General features: G+C 44.7%; 1 protein-coding gene and 1 pseudogene across 1 annotated transcript in view; one reads left to right on the top strand and one right to left on the bottom strand.

The window, feature by feature from the left end:
- Positions 1-5,821, bottom strand: part of LOC124004916 — a 54,562-nt pseudogene extending 48,741 nt beyond the window's left edge.
- Positions 5,822-11,429: 5,608 nt separating this feature from the next.
- Positions 11,430-24,448, top strand: part of LOC124004732 (protocadherin-16-like) — a 222,272-nt gene continuing 209,253 nt past the window's right edge. The window contains exon 1 of the mRNA XM_046313459.1: positions 11,430-11,779. The gene's annotated coding sequence lies outside the window, so the exon portion shown is untranslated. The remainder of the gene's footprint in view (positions 11,780-24,448) is intronic.

Below are 24,448 nucleotides of genomic sequence, written 5' to 3'. Positions count from 1 at the left end.
AAGTTTGTGAGTGCTTTTGGTGACAAGCCGAATTTTTCAGCCTCCTGAGGTTGAATAGGCGCTGCTGCGCCTTCTTCTTCACGACGCTGTCAGTGTGAGTGGACCAATTCAGTTTGTCTGTGATGTGTATGCCGAGGAACTTAAAACTAGCTACCCTCTCCACTACTGTTCCATCGATGTGGATAGGGGGTGTTCCCTCTGCTGTTTCCTGAAGTCCACAATCATCTCCTTAGTTTTGTTGACGTTGAGTGTGAGGTTATTTTCCTGACACCACACTCCAAGGGCCCTCACCTCCTCCCTGTAGGCCGTCTCGTCGTTGTTGGTAATCAAGCCTACCACTGTTGTGTCGTCCGCAAACTTGATGATTGAGTTGGAGGCGTGCGTGGCCACGCAGTCGTGGGTGAACAGGGAGTACAGGAGAGGGCTCAGAACGCACCCTTGTGGGGCCCCCGTGTTGAGGATCAGCGGGGAGGAGATGTTGTTGCCTACCCTCACCACCTGGGGCGGCCCGTCAGGAAGTCCAGTACCCAGTTGCACAGGGCGGGGTCGAGACCCAGGGTCTCGAGCTTGATGACGAGCTTGGAGGGTACTATGGTGTTGAATGCCGAGCTGTAGTCGATGAACAGCATTCTCACATAGGTATTCCTCTTGTCCAGGTGGGTTAGGGCAGTGTGCAGTGTGGTTGAGATTGCATCGTCTGTGGACCTATTTGGGCGGTAAGCAAATTGGAGTGGGTCTAGGGTGTCAGGTAGGGTGGAGGTGATATGGTCCTTGACTAGTCTCTCAAAGCACTTCATGATGACGGAAGTGAGTGCTACGGGGCGGTAGTCGTTTAGCTCAGTTACCTTAGCTTTCTTGGGAACAGGAACAATGGTGGCCCTCTTGAAGCATGTGGGAACAGCAGACTGGTATAGGGATTGATTGAATATGTCCGTAAACACACCGGCCAGCTGGTCTGCGCATGCTCGGAGGGCGCGGCTGGGGATGCCGTCTGGGCCTGCAGCCTTGCGAGGGTTAACACGTTTAAATGTCTTACTCACCTCGGCTGCAGTGAAGGAGAGACTGCATGTTTCCGTTGCAGGCCGTGTCAGTGGCACTGTATTGTCCTCAAAGCGGGCAAAAAGTTATTTAGTCTGCCTGGGAGCAAGACATCCTGGTCCGTGACTGGGCTGGATTTCATCTTGTAGTCCGTGATTGACTGTAGACCCTGCCACATGCCTCTCGTGTCTGAGCCATTGAATTGAGATTCCACTTTGTCTCTGTACTGACGCTTAGCTTGTTTGATAGCCTTACGGAGGGAATAGCTGCACTGTTTGTATTCAGTCATGTTGCCAGACACCTTGCCCTGATTAAAAGCAGTGGTTCGCGCTTTCAGTTTCACGCGAATGCTGCCATCAATCCACGGTTTCTGGTTAGGGAATGTTTTTATCGTTGCTATGGGAACGACATCTTCGACGCACGTTCTAATGAACTCGCACACCGAATCAGCGTATTCGTCAATATTCCCATCTGACGCAATACGAAACATGTCCCAGTCCACGTGATGGAAGCAGTCTTGGAGTGTGGAGTCAGCTTGTTCTGACCAGCGTTGGACAGACCTCAGCGTGGGAGCCTCTTGTTTTAATTTCTGTCTGTAGGCAGGGATCAGCAAAATGGAGTCGTGGTCAGCTTTTCCGAAAGGGGGGCGGGGCAGGGCCTACTGAATATAAGATCAGCGTCAACTCACCATCAGTACGACCAAGAATATGTTTTCCGCGACGCGGATCCTGTGTTCTGCCTTACAAACAGGACAATGGAATGGATCGCATGCAGCGACCCAAGGAAACGACTCCGAAAAAGAGGGAAACGCGGCGGTGTTCTGGTCAGACTCCGGAAAAGGGCACATCGCGCACCACTTCCCAGTATTCTTCTTGCCAATGTCCAGTCTCTCGACAACAAGGTTGATGAAATCCGAGCAAGGGTGGCATTCCAGAGGGACATCAGAGACTGCAACGTTCTCTGCTTTACGGAGACATGGCTTACTGGGAAAACGCTATCCAGGGCGGTGCAGCCAACGGGTTTCTCCACGCATCGCGCCGACAGAAACAAACATCTCTCTGGTAAGAAGAGTGGAGGGGGCGTATGCCTCATGACTAACGGGACATGGTGTGATGAAGAAAACATACAGGAACTCAAATCCTTCTGTTCACCTGATTTAGAATTCCTCACAATCAAATGTAGACCGCATTATCTTCCAAGAGAATTCTCTTCGATTATAATCACAGCCGTATATATCCCCCCCCAAGCAGACACATCGATGGCTCTGAACGATACTGCAGTCTATACTCTTTGTGTGTGTGTGTGTGTGTGTGTGTGTGTGTGTGTGTGTGTGTGTGTGTGTGTGTGTGTGTGTGTGTGTGTGTGTGTGTGTGTGTGTGTGCGCGTGTCTGTATGTGTGTGTGTCCACGGATCATGCCAAATGTACCTGCTCTGGAAGTTTACATCACAAACGTGCCGTGCTTCATTTTCCTCCATTACAGATCTGATTTCTATCCTATAGCCCCGCCGTGTGTGTGACGTGTTTATATTTCACACCACAACACAGAGATTAAAGTATTTATCCACACAACCTGCCACACCAATACGTCTGAGTGTACGTCCCAAATGGCACCCTTGTACACTACTTTTACCTAGTGAATATAGTGTTATTTGAGACACAGAAAACACATGGTTCTCACAGCTATTAAGAGAACAATAACAGACCCAGGCTCAGGTTACCTCATAACCAACAGTATTCTAGGGGGAACTAACCGTCCACCCCCTGCTTCTGCTTCATGTTTCGTCAAACAAAATCCCACACACACACCACGGTACCCCAATAGAGAGGACGGGGGCCCTCAACATCAGTGGGATCAGGAACTAAATTCTCCAAACCTGGACTGGGACTTCTCAACTTCTCACCGTAATATAGTGCTGTAGCTAGTCACTGGACTGGAGGAGATGAGAGGGGCAACTAATCAGAGCACACTCATAAACCCACAGCTTTCAGTGTCTGTGTTCCAAGTGGCACCCTATGAGTCCTGGCCAAAAGTAGTGCACTACATATATACAGAATGTACAGAAGCCACTGAACGCGTTGGGTTTATGAGTGTGTTCTGACTAGTGTGTGTGCATGTGCAGCCATAGTGTTTATAGGCCAGTTTAATGAACCTGAGAAACAATGAGAAACAAATCCCCAACATGGATAGACTGGCTGACCCACCAACTCTATGGACCAATGAACTTGCTATAGTTAACCACAGGAAACATGGAGGCATGTTTGTGGATTGTTTGTGGATTGTGTAAATATATGTCCGTTTGTGTACAGCCAGGTGTATGGGGGTTATAACAGAGATAGTCAACAACCTTCTCTGGTTGTAGTTTTGATGGAGAACCAGAGAGTTCCATGTGTTATGTTCATGTAGACCCGAATCCAAACGTCCCAAATGACACCATATTCTCTATTTTGCACACTACCGTTGATTCCTTGGCTTTGGTCAAAAGTAGTGCAGTACGTAGGGAATAGGGTGCATTGTGGGACGCAGTCACTGAAAATGTTTCTAAATCTGGAATGTGCTGAAAACTGCTGTTTGCTAGACCTGTTTTATAGTCATGTTTGGTACTACCCCATAACTGTTTATATATAGCAGGATATAATGTCAAACAACCCAACAACAAACAGATTTACAAATACATTATAATTGGGTCTTTTCACGCACGGTTTGCTCTAATACAGTCAGTATTTGTTAGCCGGTTCATTTTCATAAAATGTTTGTATTTAGATTTTTTTCCTACTGAACACAATTGAATATATTCCATTGTGTACTGTGAGCACTGGTTGTGTCCCAACTGGCATCCTAATAACTATATAACACACTACTTTGGGCCCTGGTCAAGAGTAGTGCACCAAATAGGGAATAAGGTGCCATTTGGGACACATGCATTGCTAGATACACTGCTCCAACAGTGCCTGCTCTGTTTCACAGTAAACCCAGTTGACAGAGAAAGGCTGCATGTCTCTGTATAGTTCTGCCAAGCACAGGTTTCCAATATGTGATGATGATCACAACAATCCTTTGTTCTATTATCTGCTCATACCCCTCTCAAATATAAATATGAGATGACTCAAAGCAACACTCTGTTTGTGGGTTTGTTATGAGGACAGTGATATGTACACAAGACAGACTCCAGTTGCCTCCCAAATGGCCCCCTTTTCACTATAAAGGGAATACGATACCATTTGGAAAGTAACCCCCATCTCGTTTTACTGCCCAGTCTGAAATCAGGGCTGGTCTGCTCCATGCTATTTCCGCACTGTTATGACTCTCTCTACCAAGCAACCTGTCATACACTTATTAAAGCTACAGTTTGCAATTAGAACATTCATTTTTTAAAACATTTAAATGTACCCCCCCAAGGTGCGGACTCCCGGCCCCAAACCTAAACCTATATGGGAGGGTCTGGTGGGTATCTAACCACGGTGGCGGCTCTGGTTCTGGACACCGCCCCCCTTCTTTACCCCGAGTCCGCTCTTGTAGCACTGACCCGTGGATCATCGTCGGAGGCTCTGGACTGCGGATCCTCGCCATAGGCCACGGGCTGGGGACCCTCACTGCTTGGATCATCGTCGGAGGCTCTGGACTGCGGATCCTCGCCGTAGGCCCCAGGCTGGGGACCCTCACTGCTTGGATAATCGGCAGAGGCTCTGGACTGCGGATCCTCGCCGTAGGCCCCGGGCTGGGGACCCTCACTGCTTGGATCATCTGCGAATGTTCTAGACTGGGGACCGTCGCTGGAGACCCCGGACTGGGGACCGTCATGGGAGGCCCTGAACTGGGGCCCGTCGCTGGAGGCCCTGGTCTGTGGCCCATCGTTGGAGGTTCTGGACAGTGGACTGTCGCCGGACGCTCGGGACTGGGTACTGTCGCCAGACGCTCGGGACTGGGTACTGTCGCCAGACGCTCGGGACTGGGTACTGTCGCCAGACGCTCGGGACTGGGTACTGTCGCCAGACGCTCGGGACTGGGTACTGTCGCCAGACGCTCGGGACTGGGTACTGTTTCGCCAGACGCTCGGGACTGGGTACTGTTGCCGGACGCTCTGGACTGCCGAGGCACACTGTAGGCCTGGTGCGTGGTGCCGGCACTGGTGGTACCGGGCTGGGGACACGCACCTCAGGGCGAGTGCAGGAAGGAGGAACAGGGCATACTGGACTGTGGAGGCGTACTGGAGGTCTGGAGTGTAGAGCTGACACAACCCGTCCAGGCTGGATGTTTATTTTCACCCTGCAAATGCAGGGCACTGACACAGGACGCACTGGGCTGTGCAGACTCACCAGAGACACAGTACGCAGAGCCGGCACAGGATATCCTGGTCCAAGGAGGTATACTGGAGACCAGGAGTGCTGAGCCGGCACCCTCCTTCCTGGCTGGATGCCCATTCTAGCCCGGCCAATGCGAAGAGCTGGAATAGAGCGCATCGGGCTAGAATACTGCATAACACGTGCCTGACCAGTTACACGCTCCCCACGGTATGCACGAGGAGTAGGCTCAGGTCTCTGACCTGACTCATGCAATCTCCTCGTGTGCCCCCCTCAAAACAATTATTGGGGCTGCCTCCCGGGCTTCCGTGCTCGCCGTGTACCTTCATATCGTCGCTGTTCCTCTATTCTCCTGTATTTCTCCTCGTAGCATCGCCGTTCCACTTTCGCTGCCTCTAACTCCTCCTTAGGACTGCGATACTCCTCCGGCTGTGTCCAGGGTCCTGCTCCATCTAACATCTCCTCCCAGGTCCATTTCCCCATTAAGCTCTGTTCCTCCTTTGCACGCTGCTTGGTTCTTGTTTGGTGGGTTATTCTGTCACGGTCGTCGTAATGATGAGACCGAGGCGCAGCGTGTTAAGAATACATTCTTCTTTAATAAGCGAAGAACACTTAAACAAACAAAACAACAACACAAATGCGAAGCTATGATAAACCGAGTGCTGACATGCAACTACACATAGACAATAACCCACAAAAACCAAAATGTAAAATGTCAACCTAAATAGGATCCCCAATCAGAGACAATGATAAACAGCTGTCTCTGATTGGGAACCAATTCAGGCCACCATAGACCTACATATACCTAGACATATCAAAACCTCATAGATATACAAAAAACCCTAGACAAGGCAAAAACACACATACCACCCTCATCACACCCTGACCTAACCAAAAATAATCAAGAAAAAAAAGATAACTAAGGTCAGTTCGTGACAAAATGAATGATATATAGAGGTTGATTGTTGAAGAATATCGGCTAAACTATACATGCCTCATGAGCTTCGTTCAACTGTTTTACCCCATCAGAGCTCAAAATAAAAGCTTATTTTGTAATTGTAAACAAACACTGTACAGCTTTAAAACATGCTTAAGACAATCATTTTGATCCGATGACTGTCAGTCCTAGCATCCATAGCTCTGTCTAGAAACTTGAGAGGGGTTACATTTCTTACATTTCTTACATTTCTTACATTTCTGCATCCCTCAGCCGTTTACCAAAATACGTTTCAGTGCCACCAGGTTTGTTGGTTTCAGACTGCAGTCTTAGTTTTATCTCCTGATGAGGCTGGTTAGACTAGCCGTGTTTATTATTTCTCTCTGGTACTTCCAGCTGCTCCATAGGAACCAGGCTCCGTGGCCTGCTGTCTAATCCCCGGTCAGATGTCACAGAAATAGCCATCACACCGTCATTACCCCGACCACAGCCCCGTGATGTGGACGACACCGCACTACAAAGTTGAAAAGCAGATCTCTACTCTATTACATTATAGCACCTTGATCTTCCTTCCACAGTGCGTGCGTGCGTGCGTGCGTGCGTGCGTGCGTGCGTGCGTGCGTGCGTGTGTGTGTGTGTGTGTGTGTGTGTGTGTGTGTGTGTGTGTGTGTGTGTGTGTGTGTGTGTGTGTGTGTGTGTGTGTGTGTGTGTGTGTGTGTGTGTGTGTGTGTGTGTGTGTGTGTGCGCGTGCACCTATGTGTGTGTGCGCATGTGCATGCATGTGTGTGTGATCCTCAGTGATGCTTCACAGAGCCCACTGCTCCAATACATTACAGCCTGATCAACATGAGGCTTCCACTCCGGTGGCCCAGCAACCGTCGACCACTAAGGAGCTGCCGCTGTGTATGAAAATGGAACAGAATATTTATCTCATAGGAGGTGCCGTGTGACAGGGGCATCATTTAAATATGAGTTGTTATGAAAGATGGAGAACCGATCAGCAGCAAAGAGATGAGGATGCAACTGCAACAGCACTGACTGTCCTATGTTTATACATGATAGTATGCGTCCCAAGTGGCACTTTTTACCTACCCATAGTGCACTAATATGGCATCATTTGGGACGCAGTATAGTTTTAGAGCGGCAGAGCGAAAAGATTCACTATTGCAACCTGGGGAGCATGTTAGTACAATAAATATATTCTATATTTCCCCTAATGTAATGAAAATATGGTCATTGTAGCAGGTGTACTGTATGGAAGGTTGTCAGTACCTTTGAATAAATGCTGTTGAGGATATTTGTTTTGGAATTAGTCAGGTCTCAAGGTATTTACAGTATCACTGGGAAAACACACGCTATTGAATGATTTGACAGGACAGCAGAGAGGAGGGAGAAAGAGGGGGTAGAGAGAGAAAGAGGGGGTAGAGAGAGGGAGGGAGATGGAGAGAGAAAAAAATAGAAAGGAGAGAGAGAGAAATGAGGAGAGATGAGAGAGTCAGAGAGAGAGAGAGAGAAGTTAGAAAGAGAGAAAGGACAGACAGACAGACAGACAGACAGACAGACAGACAGACAGACAGACAGACAGACAGACAGACAGACAGACAGACAGACAGACAGACAGACAGACAGACAGACAGACAGACAGACAGACAGACAGACAGACAGACAGACAGACAGACAGACAGACAGACAGACAGACAGACAGACAGACAGACAGACATCTCAGTGCAAGAGGCATCACTGCAGTACCTGGTTTGAATCCAGGCTGCATCACAGCTGGCCATGATTGTGTGTCCCATAGGGCAGTGTACAATTGGCCCAGTGTTGTCCGGGGTAGGCCTTCATTGTAAGTAAGAATTAGTTCTTCACTGACTTGCTTAGTTAAATAAAAAAATAAGAGTCAGACAGAGATAAAGGACAGACAGACAGAGAGCTGAGCCTATTTGTTTGCATTATTTCACTCCAGTATTCAGCTACATTGTAAACATCTGTTCTCCTCTATGTCCTGATAGATGTCTCCAATCAGATCGCTGTCATCTTACAGACTAACAACAAATCCAACCGGAGATTTATCTGTTGCTGCTGTTGCTCTTTTACACAAGCTTAGTTACCTCCAGTTCTAACTGAGGCATGCAATGGTCCTCCCTAATGGTATCCTGTGAGGAGGAGGCTAGTCTTGTGTCCGAAATGGTACCCTATTCCCTATATAGTGCACGACTTTTGACCAGGGCCCATGGCGGCAGCTCCATAGGACTCTGGTCAGAAGTAGTGCACAATGTAGGGAATACGGTGCCATTTAGTACACGGTACAACATGCAGCCCAGTTATGAGTGGTTCCAGGTTGAGGAGTCTGTTTTGAATAAAGGTCCCATCAGCACAAGGCTCTGACAGGTTGTTGGTAGAGACTAGAGAGGAGAAGCACATAAAATAACTTGGCTGGATACTGGGCTTATTATCCTGGTAATGTAATAGAACAAATATGCAGTGATGTATGTGTGTTTAAGGTCCAAACGCAATGATGTGACTTCACAGCGATGGCCCTATCTCTCGCTAGCTAGGAAGGACCCTCGCCCCATTTATCTAAAGAAGAAGAGTATGCAAAGGAAGTAGATGTTACGTTGTAAACTGGTGCAAATGTGACAATGTGTCGATGATTTTGTAACAGAGGTGGTTTGAAAAACTACGTTCGCATGATGAGTAAGATTGCCTGAGACCTGGAGACTTGTGTTTGTTAACCTCCCAGAGCTACTTCCTAGCTCAGTGGGCTAACAGTCTTGAGGCATGCAGAGGATCTGGGTTGAAAGCCAGTCCATTGGTTTGTCTATTAGAACAGGGAGGTAAATGACTGTGAAGAGTGATATAATGTTTCGTTGATGAGGATAAATGTAGAAGGATGTTATTGTGTTATTACAGAGTTCAATATGAGAGATGATCTGTGCCAGATTCATTCTGAAATGTTTATTATTTTCCCACTTGAGTATTAACAAAAATGTACTGAAATATATTGAAAAGAAAACCAGTCGGAAGGAGGAAACACTCCTGCATGTCCTGTCTAGCAGAAGACGCATCCAAAACGAATCAATTTCTTTATGATCCAACATCCCATGACAATGTACTATACTGCTGTGTGTGTGTGTGTGTGTGTGTGTGTGTGTGTGTGTGTGTGTGTGTGTGTGTGTGTGTGTGTGTGTGTGTGTGTGTGTGTGTGTGTGTGTGTGTGTGTGTGTGTGTGTGTGTGTGTGTGTGTGTGTGTGTGTGTGTGTGTGTGTGTGTGTGTGTGTGTGTGTGTGAGAGAGAGAGGGAGAGGGAGAGGGAGAGAGAGAAAGCGAGCGCTTGTGTGTCGTTGCCAGCTCTGTCTCTCTTCCAAATGCCATTCATATAAATAAACTGAGCAGTGTGTTTTTCAGGATAACTTCATTTTCTATTTTAATACCCCAAAGCATATAGTATCTCAATCTAGTAAACACATTGAGACATATCCTCTTGATCTCTCTCATGCCAAAACACAGTTACCATCTGCAGACATACCAGGAAGACAGCTGTAATAGTTATTTAAGCCTTTTAGTTGTTCTTGTCATGTGGCCAAGCACAAATTGATCTTCAGTTTCTGTTTTCTGATGGCCAGATAGTGAGAAAACATTTCATTTGAATGTATAGAGCCACATAAATGAATGGGAATATATGGATGTGTCTCCATTGTAGGAAATAACTGAAGACTACAGATAAAAACAGATTCATATTATGTGACTATTCAGACCTGGATTTGAACAGCCAAGACATGTCGAGCAGCTGTCACAGTAAGGGAAGTGAATGAAAAATGAACTCCAACCCATGGTTCCTCGTCCGTACTCCAACCCATGGTTCCTCGTCCATACTCTAATGATTGTCAGGTTGTGAATGTAGAACGACACATAGGTTTAAGTTGAGTTTCTACTGATTGACAGCACCAGGAAGGTATCCAAGGCTCTGTAGAGGATAAAAGAATGGCTCTTCCAGAGAGAAAACTGAATCAGGAACATAGAGCAATAACATAGTCTGCGTCCCAAATGGCACCCTATACTCTGCATAGTGCATTACTGTTGACCAGAGCTCTACAGGCCCTGGTCAAACCTAGTGCAGTATATAGGGAATAGGGTTCCATTTTGGATGCATGAACGACCGGAGCTGTAACATGCTCCTCTCAACCAAGCAGTCGCCAGATGGAGAGAAGAACAGGGCTCGGTGGCAAAACATGAGAGCAGGGGTACGTCCCAAATAGCACCCTATTCCCTTTGTAGTGCACTACTTTAGACCAGGACCAATAGGACTTTGGTCAAACATAGTCCAATATATAGAGAATAGGTTGCCATTTTGGACACAACCCAGTAGTCTTGCTCTCTTTTTCTAACAGGGCTGTGTCTGTCTGGGCGTTCTACATGTGATGTCCTTCACACCTTTTATTGTTTGAGAGGGAAAAACCCTTCTGTTCTCATAACAATGTCAAACTTGTCATGGAGGTCAACTGGAGCTGAATTTTGGCATGCTCCAATTCAATTCAATTCAAGGGGCTTTATTGGCATGGGAAACATGTGTTAACATTGCCAAAGCATGTGAGGTAGATAATATACAAAAGTGAAATAAACAATAAACAATAAAAAATTAACAGTAAACATTATGTCCCCTTTTCTGTGATTTTGTGTGATATTTGTCGATGGTTATGATAATGAAAAAATATGTTGTCAATCAAATTACATAATTGTGATTCTGAAGCATTTCATTTAGCCTACTTCACCATGCAAATGAAAGGTAATTTACCGAATACAGATGGGTCAGGGTCGCCCAAGCAGCTCATCGAGTATGAGATATTTAGAACTGAAAGATATTCTGAAGATTGGTTTGCACTTCCCTTTTACATAGCTTGGTGGCACCAGAGTTCAGAAATGTCCACCTCTCCTTTCCTCTGCTCTCTCAGAGGCATCTCTCTCTACCACCGCGCTGTCAAGCAACATAACCTTACACTTCTGCACGTGTTTAATAAATTAGCACAATCTGAAGGAGGGCTGTCCATAGCCATAGAGAGGTTTCGGGTTTCACTCCGCGCAAGGGGAGGCAGCAGCAGCTCTGCAAAAAGACGCTGCAGTAATTGTTAGTGTGGATGCTGTCCGGATGCCGAGAAGTTGATAACGTCCTGACTACAACATTTTAACCATACTAAGGAAACGGTCGCGGAAAAAGTTATTTTGAATTGCCTATCCCTCGCCACCTGACAAGGAATAGGGTACAGAATAAATCACAAGAGGTTGCTGGAGTGAAAACGCATTCACCATCCTAAAGGATCGTTTAGAAAGGATACCGCTTTGTCTTTTGGAAATGGATTTAATTTAGGAGTTTTTTTTACTTTAGTTTAGATTTTTACTCTGCCTTTTTCACTCCACAAGGGATTTGTTTAAAGAAGCGACCGTTATTGTTGGGATATTTGCTAACGGACGTGCGTGCGCTCAGTGGCAGAGAAGGAGCAGATGAATGTAAGTCCTCGTTGCAGTGTTCTACTACTGTCAAATGTCTGTCTCACCTCGCTAGCAGAAGACTACGGGGTAATGATTATACATAGTTGCGATACATTGTTGCGATACGTTTATACGTTGTTATACATTGCACTAGTTACATGGACGTTTTATTAGGCTAAAACTTGAGCGCAAATCGTTGCGCTGTTGTCATGTCCAGAATAGGCTAGCACATTATCATGTACCTCATCACACACAGTCAATCATGAAGTTAACGACAATTTAAAGCTTGGATGCTTTTAAAGATGGATCTCTTCGTTTGACTTCTTTCCTCTTTTTTTTCCATACACATTGTTTTTATTCTTTCGGGTCCAAAGTGCAAAAGTTCACGTTTTTAAGTGTTTACAATGTGTTATAAGTGTTCTATAATTTACTCCAGGTTTTTGTTTTTGCATCTTTATTTTGGGTATTTGACCCTGATTAGTTATACAGTCATCACATTTATTGTCAAACAGTGCTGTTTAAAAAAAAGCTTAAATATATGTATATTTGAGAAATCAGCAGGACCCATGGACGGGACAGCTGTCAGCAATGTATAATAATAATAATAATAATAATATATGCCATTTAGCAGACGCTTTTATCCAAAGTCATGTGTGCATACATTCTACGTATGGGTGGTCCCGGGGATCGAACCCACTACCCTGGCGTTACAAGCGCCATGCTCTACCAACTGAGCTACAGAAGGACGATGTTTAGGTCTTGACACATTATGTATCGTCTAATGATTGTCCCGACTAGTGAAACTTCTATCGACAGGCAGGCAGGACCGTGGAACGGCTGCCTGAAAACCGATTCTCATTATAACCCAAACCATCTGTCCCTGACTGAATGCTCTCCTCTCTGCTCATTGCTGTTCTAACTCTTAACTTTTGTTTCCCTCTGTGGGGGCAATCACTTCTTACAGACGGCATAACACTAGGCTACTGCTGCCAACTCTCCTGAAGGGGGAGCTTTAAGTATTGGATGTAAAATGGATAGAAAAAAGATGGATATTTAGGCTATTTAACAACAGGCCATTTAACAATAGGCCCTACGTTATATTGCACTGTTTGCAAGAAAAGAGAACACAGACTGTAGGATCAATAGCTCTAGCTGAGATCCTAAACTGTTGGCTATACTATTTAAACCGTTTGAACTTTTAGAAAAACCTTCCAAGCAAACACTAATTATGTAACAGAGAATTACACATATACATTTCTGAGGTCTAGCTCTCCTTGCTTTGCCAGTTAATATAATTTAAGACATTCTAAAGGCAGTCAGAGTCATACAACCACACAACCACACAACAATAATATGATTATAACAAAAACATATCAAACCTTTAAAGCGATTATTTGTGGTTTTCTGAAATGATTGAGAAATAATATTATGTTTTAGATTAGAATTCAAATCTGTGGTAGGCTACCCGTCATGGTCTAAACTTAGAGCACATTTCCATTGGCAACGTCACCATGCAGTCAAAGACCAAACAACACCACACCAATCTCAACCAATTAGCTTAATAATACTCTGTCCACCAGTCAAATAATTCACTAGGATGTCTCTCCACTGTACTTGGTGTGCTTCCCAAATGGCACCCTATTCCCTATATAGTGCACTTTATAAGGTTCTGGTCAAAAGTAGTCTAGTGCACTATGTAGGGAATAGGGTTCCATTGGGTATTTTTTCTTCCCCCTTTCTCTACAAAACATTCCTCTCAAATTGGTCTATCCATTGAATTCTATTGTCGGCTGGGGTGTAATGCTGTGCCATTGTGTCACAATTCACTGTTGGTCCTGTAGATTACTACATAATGACAGTCAGAAGGTTGTAGTAGGTCATATTCATTACAGTGTCAACAGGGCTTCATTTCAACTCAATTGGGTTCCATATTCCTAAACAGGTTGTTTGCACTCAAAATGGCACCCTATTCCTTATATAGTGCATTACTTTTGACCAGAGCCCATAGGTCTCCTCTCATAGGCTTATAGCCAATATTCTCTGACCATAGGTCTCTGGTCAAAAGTAATGCACTAGATACAGGGAATAAGGTGCCCTTCTGGACTCTGTTTCCCATGATGCTCCAAAGTCATCCTCCTTCTGGATTGTCTGGCAGACCAGTACGCAGATGTTCCTCCCTTCTTTTCTCGCTCTCTCCTCTCTTCTTCCCTCTCTCTCCACCCATTCATCAGTTAAAATATAATGTTGGTGTTTTCCCTCCTGGGTGCCAGTGTTGTGTCAGAGAACCCTGCAGCATGTTGTCAGTTATGAGGGGAGGGCCAAGGCACATTCCTGGTCCTCATCGATAATAATTTAATAATAGTTGAGGTAACAATGACAGTCATTAGCTCCCACTGGAGAGGAATGCCAAGTATGTCTCATATCAGTGAAGCTCAAAGCAATAGATAGATAGATAGATAGATAGATAGATAGATAGATAGATAGATAGATAGATAGATAGATAGATAGATAGATAGATAGATAGATAGATAGATAGATAGATAGATAGATAGATAGATAGAGCTCATTGTATAATTTGCTGTTCTCTTATAGAAAGATAGTGCATGCCAAAAGACTATGCTCGCTCACTGAGCTAAAGCCTATAGGCTGTATCTTTGGGAGGCCTGAGTGCTAGGTGCATCGTCTGAGTGCTTTGATGATTGGCCCATTCATTTCCTGAATACGAGTTCGCAAGCAGCCATTGGTTAAATCTGATGCGATCCAATCACAGGAGACTAAAGCCAAGGAAAAAGTTGTGCTAAAGCCATTCACTGTAGTGGCTGGACTGAGGAGAAAAACTGTGTATAGTTTACAAAGAAAACAGTGAAGGAAATGATGCAGAATTGTTGGATGAAACCGCAGCCTGAAACCTCGGCTGTGGCTTTCATGACAATCCAAGGATTATGTCATCAGTCAAGTCCCAGAAGCTCCATGATGAAGTAATTATTTGACTTTATTTGCAGTGTGCCTCTGTGCCTGGGGTGATGATGAGGATAAAGGGTTTATAACATACTGTATGGAGGGGAATGAACGCAACAGCACAGTAGAGCCAAGACTTTCTGATTGATTTCCTGGTTGTTGTTTTTTTTATAGCCGTAACAGAAGTACATATTAACATCGTATGGAAGCTAACTATAGTAATAACAGAAGTATACAGCTACATTGTACTTTGAAAGTGTCCAGGTCAGCCTTTGATGGTCATATCTACTTGGCAGTCTCTAGTCTTGGTCTGACACAGCAAAGCCAATCATTTATGCATTTCCTAGTTATTTTCGACAGGATTGTTGTAACAACACAGCCAGAACATTTTCCTCTAAAGCTGACCAGGCATGCCCTAGAGTTTGTCCCAAAAGGCACATAGGGCACTGGTCAAAATTAGTGCACTAAATAGGGAATAGGGTGCCATTTGGGACATAGACCTAGTTTGGGCTCCTGGTATGGTTTGTCATAGTTTTTACTGGCCCCTGGTGTATCAGAGTATGTTTCCCCCAAGACAGAGAGTCGTGAAGCATCTGCTCAGTGGAGCCTTCGTGCCTCTGGACTGGTACAGTACACACACAAACACACGCACGCTAGTGGTTTAAGGAAACTCTAGCTACCTACAGTACCTACAGCTAGGTGTTTATAGGGCCCTCATCGTCAGTGTTTCAGACACTCAGACTGAGGTTTTAGATTAGGCAATGATTCCACAAGTCATGATCTGCTTAACATGTGGCTGTTATAATAGTATGACTTCAAACACCTGTTAGTAGAAACTGTGAATGGTTAGTGACGAGTTCATCTTTTAAACATCTACCTCGCCCTCAACGTCAGCAAAACAAAATAGTTGATTGTTGACTTGAGGAAGCAGTGATGGAACATGCCTCGATCCACATCAAAGGAACTGCAGTAGAGAGAGTCACAAGTTTGAACTTCCTCTGCTTCCACATCACTGAAGACTTGACATGGACCACAGCACCACCACTCTTGTCAAGATGGCGCAACAGCGGCTCTACTTCCTAAGGCGTCTGAGGAAATTTGGAATGCCGTCCCCGGGTCCTCTCCAAATACTACCGCTGCACCATCGAGAGCATCCTGACCATCGAGAGCATCCAAGGCCGTCCAGCGGGTGGTGAAGATGGCCCAGTACATAACTTGAACTGTGCTCCCACCCATCCAGGACATCTACTTGAAAGGGTGCCTGAGGAAGGCCCGCAACATCATCAAGGACCCCACACACCCCAGCCATGAGCTGTTATCTCCCTTACCGTTACCGTTGGGCAGATGGTATCGGAGCATGAAGTCTGATAACAACAGACTCAGAGACAGTTTCTATCTTCAAGCCATCAGACTGCTGAACACTTGAACTGGACTGACCAACTGCTCTGATCCTCCACACCTTAGTACACATGCATTCACTCACTCACTCACACACGCACACACACACACACACACACACACACACACACACACACACACACACACACACACACACACACACACACACACACACACACACACACACACACACACACACACACACACACACACACACACACACACACACACACACACACACACACACACACACACACACACACACACACACACACACACACATATATATACATTCAGCCTACACACACACACATATACATTCAGCCTACACACATCACAACTGCTTGCTGCTACCTGACTCTTATTATACTGCTCAATTTATACACCTGACCCCCCCTTCCCCAATACACATGTACATACTGGACAGTACATTGTTCCTTCCTGTGTTATACCTATGCTAAGATATGTATTCTATTCTACTGAGCCATTTACTTTATGTTCATATTGTTATCTTTTATTATTTCTTATTGTTGTTGCTTTGCTGATAAGGAACCTGCAAGTAAGCATTTCGTTGTTTTGTTGGACGGTGTCACGACTTCTGCTGAAGTCGATGCCTCTCCTTGTACGGGCGGTGCTTGGCGATCAACGTCACCGGTCTTCTAGCCATCATTGATCCATGTTTCATTTTCCATTGGTTTTGTCTTGTCTTCCTACACACCTGGTTCCAATCCCCTTCATTATTATGTTGTATATTTAAACCTCTGTTTCCCCTCATGTCCTTGTCAGAGATTGTTTGTTGTTGTGTTCGTGTTTTATGGATTGGTGTGCGACGGGTTCTAATACCCACATTTATTTATTATGTACTTTGGTTTTGGAGTTTTTGTTTCACGTTATTAAACTACTCCATTATACTAAGTTTGATTCTCCTGCACCTGACTTCCCTGCCACCTACACACACGGCATGACAGACGGTTTATTGTATACCATGCATATCCCGCACATACATATTTAATCTGAAACTGAGATGCTAGAAAGTGAATAACAGACCTATCTAAGATGGCACAACAGAACTGCACAGTTTATAGTTGATCAAGAGATGAGTTCATCTTGTTATTGTGTTAACTAGGGATAATAACAGACCTTTATGTTGACACAACAGATAACTGTTGTAATAGCTAGTTGCAGTTGAAGTGATAGATAGGCAGTCAATTTATATAACGTTTAAAGCAGGCTTGTTGTGGAAATGCTGGAATGGAATATGAATACATGGAATTGTTGGTCATGCTACTAATGGTACAGTAGGGATGACATGTGAGTCATTCATCTGAAAACAAACCATAGAAGTTGACCTCCTCTCTCAGCTGTTACTGTATGTGGTCAGGAGCCTCCAGCTCCTCTTTCTCATCACTGTGCCCATGTGTTTCAAATGATGCAACTGCTCCAACAATCCCACGCCCATAGCAATATCAAATCAGACAGGATCATGTTCAAAGGCCTGCTGGGAGAAGTGCATGTTTTTCCTGTTCGCTCGCACAAAGTCTTACACAAACACCCAGACCATCAAATACCGTCGGCAGGTCCGTCTGATTCTGTCTCCGTTCATGTGGGAAAGAGAGATGATCTTGCTTTTCTTGGACGTATGTGTCTGTGTGTGTGTGTGTGTGAGTGCGTGTGATGGCCTCACCATGAAAGGAGAAGCCCTGTGTTTTTCCAATGCTCTGTGTGTTTGTTATGGCCAGGGAAGGGAGTGCATGGATAGCCAGGGAACACACGGCACGCACGTCAGAGCTCTATGATTGGGATGGCTTTCCCTGGCACCTTAACCTGCCCCTGTGGAAGCACTTTATCTGCCGCCCAAATGGAACCCTATTGGCTTCATACTATTGCACTACTTTTAACCAAGGCCCATAGGGATTTATAGTGCACTACTTTTGACCAAGGCCCATAGGACTTTATAGTGCACTACATTTAACCAAGACCCATAGGGCTTTGAGGAATAGGGTGCCATTTGGAACTAGGGTTGCACATCTTGGGGAATATTCAGAGGTGGAAACATTCCATGGGAATTAACGGGAATATATGGGAATTAACAGAAATATATGCAAATTAATATTAATACTATTTAAATGTAGATGTTTTTTGCATTGGATTTATTTACCATATCATATGGAGACAGAAACAAACCTTTTACCTTATCTCAAGTAGACATAATTGCAAAGGATTAAATCCTTCCAATATAAATAATAATACAAAATTGTTATGAATTTTAATTAAATGAGTTGACACTTCACATGGGATGATTTCACTGAACAACAAAAGAAAGGGAATATTGAATGATCCCCAATGATCCATCGCATCTCCCAAAATGTTTCGAACATACATCTGTAAAATTATAGTCTAGAAACTAAAGCTTTGGTTGTCTTCCTCTCAGGCTTCCATGTCTTCTCCCTGGACCTCCTCAATGTCCACCTCTTGAACGTCAGACTGAGGCCTCATCTTCACTGTCACTTTCCAACCTAGTTGAGGATGGTTCGTTGTCAGGCTCAAAAAGCCTCAAATTTCCCCGCATGGCCACCAATTTTTCCACCTTTGTATTGGTCAGCCTATTGTCTGCTTTGGTGTGTGTGTTCCCAAACAAGGACCAGTTACGCTCTGAGGCGGATGATGTCGTGATTTGGAGGATGATGGAGGCAACAGGGGAAAGAGCCTCAGATCCACAAAGTCCCTTCCACCAGGTGGCTGATGAGATATGTTGGCACGACTGCCATATTGCATCTCCATCCCAAAGCCTTGCTTGGAAGTGTACTTCGCCAGACTGCCAAGAACCTTGCCCTCATCCAGGCCAAGGTGGCGAGACATGGTGGTGATGGCACCATAGGCCTTGTTGATCTCTGCACCAGACAGGATGCTCTTGCCAGCATACTTGGGGTCCATCATGCACGCTACGGCGTGTATGGCCTTCAAACAGAAGTCTTCACGCTTTTTGATGTATTTCAGAACTGCAGTTTCCTCTGCATGGAGTAACAGTGAAGTGGGCAGGGCAGTACGGATTTCTTCTCTTACATCTGCAAGCCGAGTCTGAACATCAGACAGGATAGCATTGTCTCCCTCAAACCTTGCAATGGCTACTGCTATAGGTTTCAGGAGTTTCAGGCTGCTTATCACTCTCTCCCAAAATACATAATCCAGGAGGATCCTCTTGATGGGGCTGTCCATATTGGCAGACCGTGATATTGCCATTTCTTGGAGAGACTCCTTCCCCTCCAGGAGACTGTCATACATGATGACAACACCACCCCAATGGGTGTTGCTGGGCAGCTTCAATGTGGTGCACTTATTCTTCTCACTTTGCTTGGTGAGGTCGATTGCTGCTCTAACTTGATGACCCTTCACATACCTAACTATTTCATTGGCTCTCTTGTAGAGTGTATCCATTATTTCAAGTGCCATAATGTCCTTGAGGAGCAGATTAAATGCATGAGCAGCACAGCCAATGGGTGTGATGTGAGGGTAGGACTCCTCCACTTTAGACCAAGCAGCCTTCATGTTCACAGCATTGTCTATCACCAGTGCAAATACCTTCTGTGGTCCAAGGTCATTGATGAATGCCTTCAGCTCATCTGCAATGTAGAGACTGGTGTGTCTGTTGTCCCTTGTGTCTGTGCCCTTGTAGAATACTGGTTGAGGGCTGGAGATGATGTAATTAATTATGTTTTAAAATTAAACTGTATGGAAACAGGTGAATTAACACTCCACAGTTAGTAGGCTCAAGCAAGCTAAAACCCACATAGTAGCAAAAACTAACCATCAGAAATTGTTAACAAGTTAGAAATTATTTAAACACACTTTGCTATAGGCTACTATTTACGAGTTAGAATGTATGTCATATAAAATATATTCATCCAACCCAGTATTGTAATCAAAACTTACCAGAAAGCATGTAGTCCTTGGCTCAGACAGTGTAATAGTGTGGACTCAATAGCATCTCATTAGTGTGCAAGGTCTTGAGAATCAGCTGTACATGCGATGGAAGAATGCACTGTGTATGCAGAGGGTTGCAATTCCATTGAATTGGGGATAGTTTAACCAAAATATGCCACAAGACCTAGAATTGCCTTGTGTATCCAACAAAAAAGGTTCACTGTTATAAGATAACCTTTTTGATGAATTTAAGCAAAATTCCCCAAATTCACTTCCCATGGAAAATTTCTGGACAATTTCCGGAAATTTCCAGAAAGTTTCCGGTCCGTTGCAACCCTATTTGTAACACATCCCTGACTCTCTGGTCCCCATTACCACAGTACTCAGACATATGGCACCTCCGAATGTGGCTCCAGACAGCTCTGTTTCAGCCGGGCCTCCATATACAGTATTCAGAGTGTTTGTGTAGTTTTACTTCATGCTTGTCATGTTAATATCCAGACAGTCCGGATTAGCAATTCACTCTGTGGTTTCGTTTGTGGAGAGACTCTGGCGCCCCAACGTGCCCTGTGCTCCCCTCCCTAGTGCCCCAGCGTCCCAACCTCCTCCCAGCCAAACACTCGGCTCTTCAAGGCTCAGACGTTTCATTGGAATTAGCTGGAATCTTGACATGGAATTTGTGATCATACAGTCCAGGCTGATGATTAGCTGTGATTAGTCTGTGTCTGCATCCCAAATGGCACCCCATTGCATGTGGTGCACTACTTTGACCAGAGCCCTATGGGCCTTGGTCAAAAGTCATGTAGGGAATAGAGTGCCATTTGGAACACAGCCTATGTGTCAGAACTACTCTGACCGTAGACTTTCTGATAAAGCAGCGTTCAGAAACAGATCTGTACATAGATGGAACAAAATGTTTTGAAGAGATACAGGGATAATCGGGGGAATATCGTTGGACTTGTGCTTTGTCTAGCTTTACTTTTGTTTAACAAAATATCTCCTATCAAACATCTTAAAATGCGTTTAGAGTTTTTCCAAGACTAAATCAAGTAAAATAAGATTAAGATTTACAAGATTAAATAAAGTTCTTATATGAGTCTCATTGATCATCTTATTCCCAAGCACTGATTTACTTATGCTCAATATTTGACTATCTTCTTCTCTTCTATGAATTATTCACAAACGATTATATTATATTTACAGAGATATTCCTGTGATTGCAGCATTGAGAGGCTTGATGAGTAATAATAGCATATTTTTCCACTTGGAAGAATTGGACATCTCCCAAGATGGTCCTTCTGTAGCTCAGTTGGTAGAGCATGGCGCTTGTAACGCCAGGGTAGTGGGTTCGATCCCCGGGACCACCCATACGTAGAATGTATGCACACATGACTGTAAGTCGCTTTGGATAAAAGCGTTTGCTAAATGGCATATATTTATGTTGGCTGTTCACATGTACTTACACTGACACCCCAACACACACACACCCACCCACGCACACACACACACACACACACAGTCTTGTACAACTAACCTTATGGGGACGCACAATTCTATCCAATTGAAAATCATATTTTCCCTAACACCTAACCCTAACTCGTACTCTTACCCTAACCTTAACTCTAACCTTAACCCAAAAACCTAACCTTAACCCTAACCCTACTGAAAAGATTTGGCATGGATCCTCAGATCCTCAAAAGGTTTTACAGCTGCACCATCGAGAGCATCCTGACGGGTTGCATCACTGCCTTGTATGGCAACTGCTCGGCCTCCGACCGCAAGGCACTACAGAGCATAGTGCGAGTACATCACCGGGGCCAAGCTTCCTGCCATCCAGGACCTCTATATCAGGCGGTGTCAGAGGAAGGCCCTAAACATTGTCAAAGACTCTAGCCACACCCTAGTCATAGACTGTTCTCTCTGCTACCGCATGGCTGCTGCTACTCTCTGTTATGCTATGCATAGCCACTTTAATAACTACCTACATAATTACCTCAATGACCTCGAGACCGGTGCCCCTGCACATTGACACATTGACTCTGTACCGGTACCCCCTGTATATAGCCTCCACATTGACTCTGTACCGGTAACCCCTGTATATAGCCTCCACATTGACTCTGAACTGGTACCCCCTGTATATAGCCTCCACATTGACTCTGTACCGGTACCCCCTGTATATAGCCTCCACATTGACTATGTACTGGTACCCCCTGTATATAGCCTCCACATTGACTCTGTACCGGTACCCCCTGTATATAGCCTCCACTTTGACTCTGAACTGGTACCCCCTGTATATAGCCTCCACATTGACTCTGTACCGGTACCCCCTGTATATAGTCTCCACATTGACTCTGAACTGGTACCCCCTGTATATAGCCTCCACATTGACTCTGAACTGGTACCCCTGTTTATAGCCTCCACATTGACTCTGAACTGGTACCCCTGTTTATAGCCTCCACATTGACTCTGAACTGGTACCCCCTGTTTAAAGCCTCCACATTGACTCTGAACTGGTACCCCTGTTTATAGCCTCCACATTGACTCTGAACTGGTACCCCTGTTTATAGCCTCCACATTGACTCTGAACTGGTACCCCCTGTTTATAGCCTCCACATTGACTCTGAACTGGTACCCCTGTTTAAAGCCCTGCTATTGTTATTTACTGCTGCCCTTCCATTATTTGTTATTCTTATCTCTTACTTTTTTAAGGTATTTTCTTAGAACTGCATTGTTGGTTAAGGGCTTGTAAGTAAGCATTTCACTGTAGTATTCGATGTGACAAATAACATTTGATTTGATTTATCCCTAACCCTAAAACTAACCCTAGCTCCTAACCCTAACCCTTAACGTAATTCTAACCTTAACACTAACTCTAACCTTAACCCTAAATGCCCTAGAAATAGCATTTGGCCTTGTGGGGACTAACAAAATATTTCCTGGAATATAGAAAAGATGGAACATCGACTCGGTACTGGTCCTCCCTGAATTAATATTTTTACTTGTTATTTTTATTTGTTATTCACTGTGTATTTATTCCTCGTGTCACTATTTAAAAACTTGATTTGAAATAGCACCCTGTTCCCTATTTAGTGCACTACTTTTGACTAGGGCACACAAGGTTCCCCATAGGGCTCTGGTCAGAAGTAGTGCACTATATAGGGATGAGGTTGTCATTTGGGACTCTGCCGTGGTTCAGGAGATGAAACAGGCTGGTAGTGGATCGGCCATCTGGGATTGTTCATCTGTGGGCAGCGCTGCCTATAATGTTCACTATGTTTGACAGTGGCCTTTATTTCAGATTGTTTAGCTCTAAACTTGGGAAATGTCAGAACTCTGGCACCCTTCTGTGACGTGGTGGCTCAGGCTAATAGAGGAAGGCAGCAGCGTTTGTTTGGACAGATTATGTGTTTCAGGTTGAGTCTCAAATGTCACCCTATTCCTTATTTAGTGCACTACTTTTGACCAGGGCCTGTCAGAAGTAGTGCTATATGTAGAGAATGGGATGCTATTTGGGATGCAACCAGGATGTGACCCCCCTCTCACTGAAGGACCGCGACACAGTTAAGGCTCATTTTGCAATAACTTTTGGCGATGTGAAATCAATTGGTGCCAACAGGTTAATAACACTTAAAGGTTATTTAAAAACCTGCTTTGATTTGAACAATGAGGCATGTTTTCCATTCACAGTGCCGCCCAGAGCAGATATTGCAGCAGTTTACAAAGTAGCCGTGTCCATATTTTCTTTAGCCTTGAACTGGGCCATTTTCTATAATTAGGGGCCACATGTGCTACGTGTGTGTGTGTGTGTGTGTGTGTGTGTGTGTGTGTGTGTGTGTGTGTGTGTGTGTGTGTGTGTGTGTGTGTGTGTGTGTGTGTGTGTGTGTGTGTGTGTGTGTGTGTGTGTGTGCGTGTGTGTGTGCGTGTGTGTGTGTGCGTGCGTGCGTGTGTGTGTGTGTGTGTGTGTGTGTGTGCACTTGGTCTGTAAGTGTCGCTTTTCTGTGAGGTTAGACAGCAACAGTTGAGACAAAGTTAAAGGATCAGCTGCAAAAAGAGGTGGTCATTATTTAACAGGTAATGTTGAAGACTGAATCAAGATCAAAAAGAGGTGGTCATTATTTAACAGGTAATGTTGAAGACTGAATCAAGATGCAAAATACGTAGTTCATGAAAAATTATGAAAAACTTAATTGTCCAAAATAGTAATATTATCTTAACTTGAGGACAAAGGCTAAAGTGCCTCAACCACAGGGCACATGCCAATGAACTCACATATCTGAGTATAATGTGGCAGAGCTATAGTAACAGCATGTTACCTAGCAGTGGCATACCGCAGTTTCTCGGGTCACCGTGCAATGACGCAGCTGTCACGCCTTGGTCTTAGTATTTTGTGTTTTTGTTAATTATTTGGTC

This window comes from Oncorhynchus gorbuscha, linkage group LG19 (genome assembly GCF_021184085.1).
Source record: "Oncorhynchus gorbuscha isolate QuinsamMale2020 ecotype Even-year linkage group LG19, OgorEven_v1.0, whole genome shotgun sequence".
In the NCBI taxonomy this organism is placed as follows: Eukaryota; Metazoa; Chordata; class Actinopteri; order Salmoniformes; family Salmonidae; genus Oncorhynchus; species Oncorhynchus gorbuscha.
This window is presented reverse-complemented; position numbering and strand designations above follow the sequence as displayed.